The following is a 10,000-nucleotide window of genomic DNA, read 5'->3' on the forward strand; positions in this document are numbered from 1 at the left end:
AAAGTGACCCAGACCAGACACACTCCATAACAAAGCCCTCACCTACAGAGAGACCCTTGAGAGATGCCCGCTCAGCCAGATGGTTCTGGGACTCTGCTCACAAACACAAGCAGAGCCACCAGACAGAAACCACACTGGACTAAACTGTATTATAAGAAAACAAAAAGAAAACGATCTGACACATTGGAAAGAATCAACCCAAAACCAGTGGAACACAGTGGAAGAATACCTGAGCACTGTGACTGACCCAAAACTAAGAAGATCCTTGACTAGGTACAGACTCAGCGAGCACAGCCTAGCCATCGAGAAAGGCCGCCATAGGCAGACCTGGCTCCCAAGAGAAGACAGACTATGCACCCACTGCACACAAGACGAGTGGAAAACGAGCTCCACTTCTTAACAGCCTGCCCACTATACCAAGACATCAGAGACATATACTTCCACAAATTGCAAACACCCAAAGAGACTTTGAAAACGTGGAAAATAACTCAAAACCCCCATACCTACTGGGAGAAATACAAGAATGTGCAAACACAGCAGAAAGATTTGTGAGCTGCTGTGAAAAGAAAAGACATCCAATGAAATACAACCACCATAAAGACTGTCAATCACACAAACAATTCTTCTGTACTGTACTGATTACTTCTGATTTCTCTGTTTGATTTGTTTTGTTTGACTTTGCATGTAAACGTATGTAACGTGTTTCCCATGTCAATAAAGCCCATTTGAATTGAATTGAATTGAATGATGAGAGAGAGAGAGAAAGAGACAGAGACAGAGAGAGACAGAGACAGAAAGAGACAGACAGAGAAGAGAGAGAGAGACAGACAACAGACGGACAGACAGACAGACAGACAGACAGACAGCAGACAGACAGACAGACAGACAGACAGACAGACAGACAGACAGAGCAGACAGACAGACAGAGCAGACGAAGACAGACAGACAGACAGACAGACAGACAGACAGACAGACAGACAGACAGACAGACAGACAGACAGACAACAGAGCGACAGACAGACAGACGACAGACAGACAGACAGACAGACAGACAGACAGACAGACAGACAGACAGACAGACAGACAGACAGACAGACAGACAGACAGACAGACAGACAGACAGACAGACAGACAGACAGACAGACAGACAGACAGACAGACAGACGGAGAGAGAGAGAGAGAGAGAGAGAGAGAGAGAGAGAGAGAGGAGAGAGAGAGAGAGAGAGAGAGAGAGAGAGAGAGAGAGAGAGAGAGAGAGGCTAGAAAAATAGTTTCTATGGCAGGCGGCAATGTCTAATCTGTAAACAACTCTCTCTTGTTCAGTCTCTCCTGCTGAACGAGTGAACGAGTGAGATCGATTCTCTCCTTCAGAGACGTCTCAGTAATGACTTCCCTTTGTCCAGCTGCCTCTCTGCCTCTCCACAACTCTCAAATGATACTCGGACTGTCTTTTTTTGGACTCCACAGCCTTGACTTAGCCGTCGTCCTGATACACAGAAGAAGAAGATGATGCTCAGCTCAGCTCACAGCCGCGAAGCTCACAACCCCCCCCCCCCTCCCCCCCCCGACTCTATGGAACAGGCTGCTACCTTGTTGGCAGCACAGCAGGCCTTTACCAGAGTCGCCGAGCAATCAGCGCGCTTATCGACGGCTGCAGAGAGAGAGAGAGCCATCCGCCACCTCGCCCCCCGCTCAGTGTCAATAAGCCCAGTCGGAGGAGCTCTCCCAGCGTGTCCTCGTGAGGTCGTTAAGCCATAAACAAGTGTCAGTGAGCTATTAAGCCCCGGTTCTGGGGGCCGAACAGATTAGCATCAAAGCCTCTCCCCACCAATCCCGTGCCCTCGCCGGGAGCCAGCGACGGCAGACACCCCGTCTAATGAATCAGAAGATTATGCAATTCTGCTACTTATCTATCAAGGCCGCCTGTCTATATGTGGAGTGTGCGCGCGCCGGGGAATGCACGTTAGATTGGCAATCAATGGGTGCTGCACACAGCAATTCATCCGGACGCGTTGGGATGCAGCGTCGAGTGGACACTCATGTTGTCTGGCTTTATGGACGGGATCCATCACGGAACACATGGGCATGTCGCTGAGCGCTCCTGCTTTGTGTGGAGCGGTGGGTTATAGGTGCTGTCAGTGGTGTTTTCTTTGTTAGAATAAGTGATCTCCATGTTAGAATAAGTGATCTCCATGTTAGAATAAGTGGTCTACATGTTAGAATAAGTGGTCTCCATGTTAGAATAAGTGATCTCCATGTTAAAATAAGTGACCCTGATGTAAACAAGACGAAAGTCTTTCTCTGGTCTGCATCCCCTTAACAATTGTGTGTATTAAGCCGTACTGTATTGTACCCATTCTGCAATCTGTTAAATAAAGTTTTCATTCATTCATTCATTCATCCATGTTAGGATAAGTGATCTACATGTTAGAATAAGTGATCTCCATGTTAGAATAAGTGATCTCCATGTTAAAATAAGTGTCTACATGTTAGAACAAGTGGTCTACATGTTAGAATAAGTGGTCTACATGTTAGAATAAGTGATCTCCATGTTAGAATAAGTGATCTCCATGTCATGTTAAAATAAGTGTCTACATGTTAGAACAAGTGGTCTACATGTTAGAATAAGTGGTCTACATGTTAGAATAAGTGATCTCCATGTTAGAATAAGTGGTCTACATGTTAGAATAAGTGTCTACATGTTATAATAAGTGTCTACATGTTAAAATAAGTGTCTACATGTTATAATAAGTGGTCTACATGTTAGAATAAGTGTCTACATGTTATAATAAGTGTCTACATGTTAGAATAAGTGTCTACATGTTATAATAAGTGTCTACATGTTAAAATAAGTGTCTACATGTTATAATAAGTGTCTACATGTTATAATAAGTGTCTACATGTTAAAATAAGTGTCTACATGTTATAATAAGTGTCTACATGTTATAATAAGTGTCTACATGTTAAAATAAGTGTCTACATGTTAGAATAAGTGTCTCCATGTTAGAATAAGTGTCTCCATGTTAGAATAAGTGTCTACAAGTTAGAATAAGTGGTCGACATGTTAAAATAAGTGTCTACATGTTATAATAAGTGTCTACATGTTAGAATAAGTGTCTACATGTTATAATAAGTGTCTACATGTTATAATAAGTGTCTACATGTTAGAATAAGTGTCTACATGTTATAATAAGTGTCTACATGTTAGAATAAGTGTCTACATGTTATAATAAGTGTCTACATGTTAGAATAAGTGTCTACATGTTAGAATAAGTTATATCCATGTTAGAATATTAAAATGTCGGGTGATGTTAGGAGTTTCGAGAATGCTGGCTACCAAGCTATGAATGAATGAATGAATGAATGAATGAATGAATGAATGAATGAATGAATGAATGAATGAATGAATGAATGAATGAATGAATGAATGAATGAATGAAGCTAACTTAACTACTAACGTTATAAACACAATATGTACAACGACACAATGATTTACATTATTACAAATATGGTAACGTGGTTGTGGCTTTTACAAATAGTGGTTAGCTTTAGAGATGAATGGCTATGATCATGGAGCAATAGTGTTAGGTGAAACAGAGACTAGCTCCTCGGCTAGTAGTAACAAGAAGGCTCTGCTTCCTGCCGTCTGCCTGTGAGTCTCAGCCCCCTGCTGTCCTGTGCCCAGTGTGACGTCATCATTAAGATGACACACGCACGCTATGAAACCATGGATTAAAATATGCATGTACATGGAGGTTGTGGTTTGGTCGACAAAATGTTTGATAAAAACGCTAAAACTGGGTCAATTTCGATAATTTTTTCCCCCTCTTCATGAAAGTCACCGTTGCCCTAGTCACAATGTTTATTGAACAAAAATACAACCTGCAAATTGGCCTTTAAATACAATTTAAGATTTTTTTTAAGTGAATCTACTGTAAATGCAGCAGAGGTTTTGAGGCAGCTTATTCCAAAGAGGTAATGCTCTAAAAATAAAAGATCTCCTTAAATCGTTGTTTTTTGGACCTGGCAAAAAAAAAATTCATTCCAGATTACACCTGGAAACTCAGATTACCACGACTCTAGGGGGCGCTGAAGAGGGCAAGAAAAATCATGGCCGACAGCTCCCACCCCGACCCCAGCCTCTTATAATAATAATAATAATAATAATAATGGATTGGATTTATATAGCGCTCTTCATGACACCCCAGAGACCCCAGAGCGCTTACAGAGTCCATTACTCGTTCATACACAGTCATACCGGTGGTGGTAAGCTGCAATTGCAGCCAGAGCTGCCCTGAGGCAGACTCACGGAAGCGTGGCGAATAATCATCGCCTACGGCCCCTCCGACCACCACCAACATTCATTCACATGCATACACATTCATACGAGACAAGTAGGTTAAGTGTCTTGCCCAAGGACACAACGGCAGTGGGATGGACACGGGCTTGAGCGGGATTCGAACCACCAACCCTTCGATAATTGGACGACCCGCTCTACCCCTGAGCCACGCCGCCCCACTTCTCTGGGAGAAGAAGAAGGCTGTGGATCCCAAAGGAGTTTTTCCCCCTCAGCCGCCACAGGCTGATCAATGCCTCCGATTAATAATCAAATTATTAATCCTTCACTGCACTGTCTTTGTCCTGTGTCTGTTGTTGCCGTTTGTTATGTGGAAAAAAGATCTATGTAAAAAAAAAATGCATACACTGTAATTGCCGTAACAATTACCAATGTGTTTTTTACACATACAGTATGGCTCATTAATCTGAATCTGAATCTGAATTACACCCCCGCCTGGCAGTAATAATGGCCCCCGTCCCACCTCCCCTCTCATCCCTCACCCCGGTGGGTCGGTCGGTCGGTCGCGGCGCCGGTGACAACCGCTTTGGTATTTCAAGCACATTCCCCAAACCGTTTAATTCCTCTCAGACACTTTCAACGAAGGTCTATTGGCTTAATCAATAGCCATCATTTAAATTAATCCTCTGCCCTCCTTTGGGGCGCGCGCGGGGGGGGGGGGGGGGGGGGTACTTACTAAAGTCCAGGCTGGATGAGAGGGGGCTGTGAGGGTCATTAAACTGTTCACACACACTGCCACGCTTCAAAGCCGCGCCAAAAAGTCCTATTGTCCGTAATTACCCTAAGATGTAAAGATGTAATTATTTGATAAACATCAAATAAACGTGGCTGGCGTCGTGTTGCGGGCGTTCAGACGTCAGTTGGATTTATGCAGTGAATCTTTCCTGGAAATCAATAGTTGACATTATACACTCGCAAATATTTACCCCCCCCCCCCCCCCCCCCCCCCCAGAGCGCTTCACGCCCCCGAGATAGAGGCGTGTTTAACAAGGTTGAAAACCTTGCAATTGTAGCCCCTCAGTGTGCCTGACCGTTAGCCTTGTTTATTCACGGTCTCCATGGCGACGACCAGGAACGCGGTCATAAAGTGGTTGACAGTGTTGTCGTAGTCGAGTCACTAAATATCGAGTCAGAGTTGAGTCTCGAGTCCCCGGTGTTGGAGTCCGAGTCCATGTCCGAGTCACCAAAGAAGAGCCAGAGTCAAGTCCTTGTTACCCGTGTCCAGGGGCGTAGCTGTAGATTCTGGGCCCCATGAAAGAATGTATTTGTAGGCCCCCAGTGATTGCGAGCGCGCGTATGCAAATTTGAACATTTGAGCGCGCGTAGGATTTTCAGTTCAGCACCTGCACTGTTGGTGGGTGAGCCTAGTAAAGGATGTCGCATTGCGTTCATCTTCAATGAATGGACCAATGCAATAGTCTACCAAAGCCCCCCTTCTCTCTATATATATCTCACACACACACAAAAAATATATTTGGGCCCCCCCCACCAGTGCTGGGCCCTTGGAATCATCCTAAGCTCCCCCCCCCCCCCAGCTACGCCCCTGCCCGTTACTCGAGTCCGAGTCCGAGTCATCGAGGTCGAGTCCACTCCACTCTGGCCATCAAAGAGCTGACATACAAATAAAGAAAAAGGTCTACATTAAACATAAATGACACAGCGGTCACCATTTCAAAGGGAATTTATTCACTTTGTGACACAATAGCTAAACAAATGCACTAGCCGTCAATATCTTATGCCAAATGATTAGGGCCTATTACAAAAACAAAATACAAAAAAATATTATATTTATCAACTATAGTCCGAGTCCTCGTCTGCACCTTCCGAGTCTGAATGCAGTCAATGCTCGAGTCCAAGTCCGAGTCATCGGTGCTCAAGTCCAGGACTCGGACTCGAGTCTGATTAGCACGATTAATCAGTAGTACTAATTTATATATTTTATAGCCAGTTTAATCACCTGTACATTGTATGTTACTATTCCCCTTTGCTGCTACATTTACTGTACATTTACTGTTACATTTGCACTCTGGTTGGATGCCAAACCTATTTTTTTCATTTTACTGTACTTGTGCTGTATGATGACAATACATTTTAATCGAATCGAATCTAATAATAAGCAATAATTAATAACAATAATAAGCAATACAATAACACATTTAAATGGAATTACAGAATGTTCCTGAATTGATTTAATTAACACATGATTAATGATCAGTTTTACAGAATTATGTACTGTATTTGGATTTCTACATTCATGTAATTATTAGAATGCATTAGGATGCGTTCGTTTGAGTTTTCTTTTTTACACCTAAATCCACTTTATTATGTCAAGCATGCCGAGACCCCCTGCTGTTCACACATCTACTGCTGATGAGGCACTGATTAGACTCCAGGGGTTCTCAAACTTTTTTATACCGCGACCCCATTTTAGCGCAGTCCCCCTGACAGGTGATCCACACAGCTGGAGAGACGTACTTCATTATCTGGTCTCTCTAGTATTATCCAGAATGATGCTCTGGTCTCTCTAGTATTATCCAGAATGATGCTCTGGTCTCTCTAGTATTATCCAGAATGATGCTCTGGTCTCTCTAGTATTATCCAGAATGATGCTCTGGTCTCTCTAGTATTATCCAGAATGATGCTCTGGTCTCTCTAGTATTATCCAGAATGATGCTCTGGTCTCTCTAGTATTATCCAGAATGATGCTCTGGTCTCTCTAGTATTATCCAGAATGATGCTCTGGTATCTCTAGTATTATCCAGAATGATGCTCTGGTCTCTCTAGTATTATCCAGAATGATGCTCTGGTCTCTCTAGTATTATCTCTCCAGAATGATGCTCTGGTCTCTCTAGTATTATCTCTGCAGAAGGATGCTCTGGTCTCTCTAGTATTATCTCTGCAGAATGATGCTCTGGTCTCTCTAGTATTATCCAGAATGATGCTCTGGTCTCTCTAGTATTATCTCTGCAGAATGATGCTCTGGTCTCTCTAGTATTATCTCTGCAGAACGATGCTCTGGTCTCTCTAGTATTATCCAGAATGATGCTCTGGTCTCTCTAGTATTATCTCTGCAGAATGATGCTCTGGTCTCTCTAGTATTATCTCTGCATAATGATGCTCTGGTCTCTCTAGTATTATCTCTGCAGAATGATGCTCTGGTCTCTCTAGTATTATCCAGCATGATGCTCTGGTCTCTCTAGTATTATCTCTGCAGAATGATGCTCTGGTCTCTCTAGTATTATCCAGAATGATGCTCTGGTCTCTCTAGTATTATCCAGAATGATGCTCTGGTCTCTCTAGTATTATCTCTGCAGAATGATGCTCTGGTCTCTCTAGTATTATCCAGAATGATGCTCTGGTCTCTCTAGTATTATCTCTGCAGAATGATGCTCTGGTCTCTCTAGTATTATCTCTGCAGAATGATGCTCTGGTCTCTCTAGTATTATCCAGAATGATGCTCTGGTCTCTCTAGTATTATCTCTGCAGAATGATGCTCTGGTCTCTCTAGTATTATCCAGAATGATGCTCTGGTCTCTCTAGTATTATTTCTGCAGAATGATGCTCTGGTCTCTCTAGTATTATCCAGAATGATGCTCTGGTCTCTCTAGCAGAATGATGCTCTGGTCTCTCTAGCAGAATGATGCTCTGGTCTCTCTAGCAGAATGATGCTCAGGTCTCTCTAGCAGAATGATGCTCTGGTCTCTCTAGCAGAATGATGCTCTGGTCTCTCTAGCAGTATCCCTGCAGAAAATGAACCTCCACCAGAGATCAACGCAGCGTGTCTTCCTGACAGGTAATCCATACAGCTGGAGAGACGTACTTCATTATCCATGCGTATTATCATTTTGTAATAAGCGTAATCACTTCAGCTGTCACGGAAGGAGCTCGACAAACGGCGTGTTTGTCAGGCTCCTTCTGTGACAGCTGAAGTGATTAATAATAATAATAAAAAATAAGTTTCAAGTTTCAAGTTTCAAGTTTCTTTAATAGTTGTCATACAGAAGTACAGAATACTTTCATACAAAATGCTTCTTACTGTTACGCTCCAGAGACTGTGCTAGACAAGATAGTATCAAATAACATAGTATAGCATGTAATTTAGAAGAAGAAAATGAGGTCACAGTGTTCGGTATAGACATATGTACAATGTTCTGAGTTACCATATAATATACAATACTATGCAGTGTACTAATGTACAGTACTATATAGTGCAAAGCAGAAATGGGATGAGGTACAATTTAGGTACAATTTACAGTAAGGTGTACGAGTTGTAGTGCAATCCTTCATCAATAAATATATAATAAAATATATAATAAATATATAATAAAATATATTAATAAATATATAATAAAACATCGGCATTCAAACGGCCCCATGTATACACGCTTTTTTTTATTCTTCTTTTCAATATTAGTAATACGTCGTGGGAAAAAGAGATTGGACAGGGCTCGTCACCCACACACACACACACACCGATTAGGACCTTTTATTCACGAAGCACGTTTAAAACAACTGCAGTTCCACCAAAGTGCTGCACTTATAAACTGTGCAGGTATCAAATGGGAAGAAAGACTGTCAGGTTTTAATAAATTGTTTGTCATTCAGAACTCCCCTATTGTATTATTTTACTCTGTCTATTCTATTTTGCTCTTTTATTACCGTCTAGTTTTTAATTGTGACGATCAAACCATGAACAAAGAGGCCTATTAAGATGTTAGACCCTAATGTGAAATACTCTGTGATTTGATGGTCTGTGTCTTACCTTGGGGCGGTTGCAGGGGCGACAGTGCCTTGGGAGGTAGAGCAGTCGTCTGGTAATCAGGAGGTTCCTGGTTCGATTCCTGCTCCTCCCGGGCAGCGTGTCGAAGTGTCCTTGAGCAAGACACTTAACCCCTAATTGCTCCCGATGAGCAGGTTGGCACCTTGCATGGTCGCCTCTGCCGTCGGTGTGTGAATGTGTGTGTGAATGTGTGAGTGAATGTGAGTGAATGGGTAAAATGTGAGGAACAAATTGTAAAGCGCTTTGGATAAAGGCGCTATATAAATCCACCATTTGCCATTTACCTTGACTTTGTCTTGATGGTCGTTATTTTATGTCTGCACTTCATGCATTGATCTGCCAATTCTGTGCTCATTTTATGCTTGTCCTTTTTTACTGCTGTGAAGCACTTTGAGCTGCAATTCTTGCGTGAACGGTGCTCTACAAATAACGATTATTATTAGTATATAAAATAAAAGTAGTAATACAATAAAACACAGTAAAATATGATAAAGAAAGCAATGCAGATAAGATATTCCTTTATTGATCCCCTTGGAGAAATACGGGCATCATAGCAGCACGGGGGAGGGGGGATACATAACTACAGGTAATACAATTAACTCAATATAAAAACAAAATGTATCTAATTAATTACAGGATTTGTAATTAATTTATCTAATTAATCACATTTTTATCGCATAACCATTTTAGGCCTGATATTCTATATTCTATCATATTTCAAATTGCATGTGTCCGGATGGCAGAATTCAGTACTGTATCTACAAAACCTTCAGTTTAATCATCTTCCCTTTATTAATTTGCTTAGATTTTTCAGGTCTGGTCAATTTTAGCATGGTGTTATTCACAGTCAAAGATAAAAAAAA

The sequence above is a fragment of the Notolepis coatsorum genome, assembly GCF_963971535.1.
Source record: "Notolepis coatsorum genome assembly, chromosome: 3".
In the NCBI taxonomy this organism is placed as follows: Eukaryota; Metazoa; Chordata; class Actinopteri; order Aulopiformes; family Paralepididae; genus Notolepis; species Notolepis coatsorum.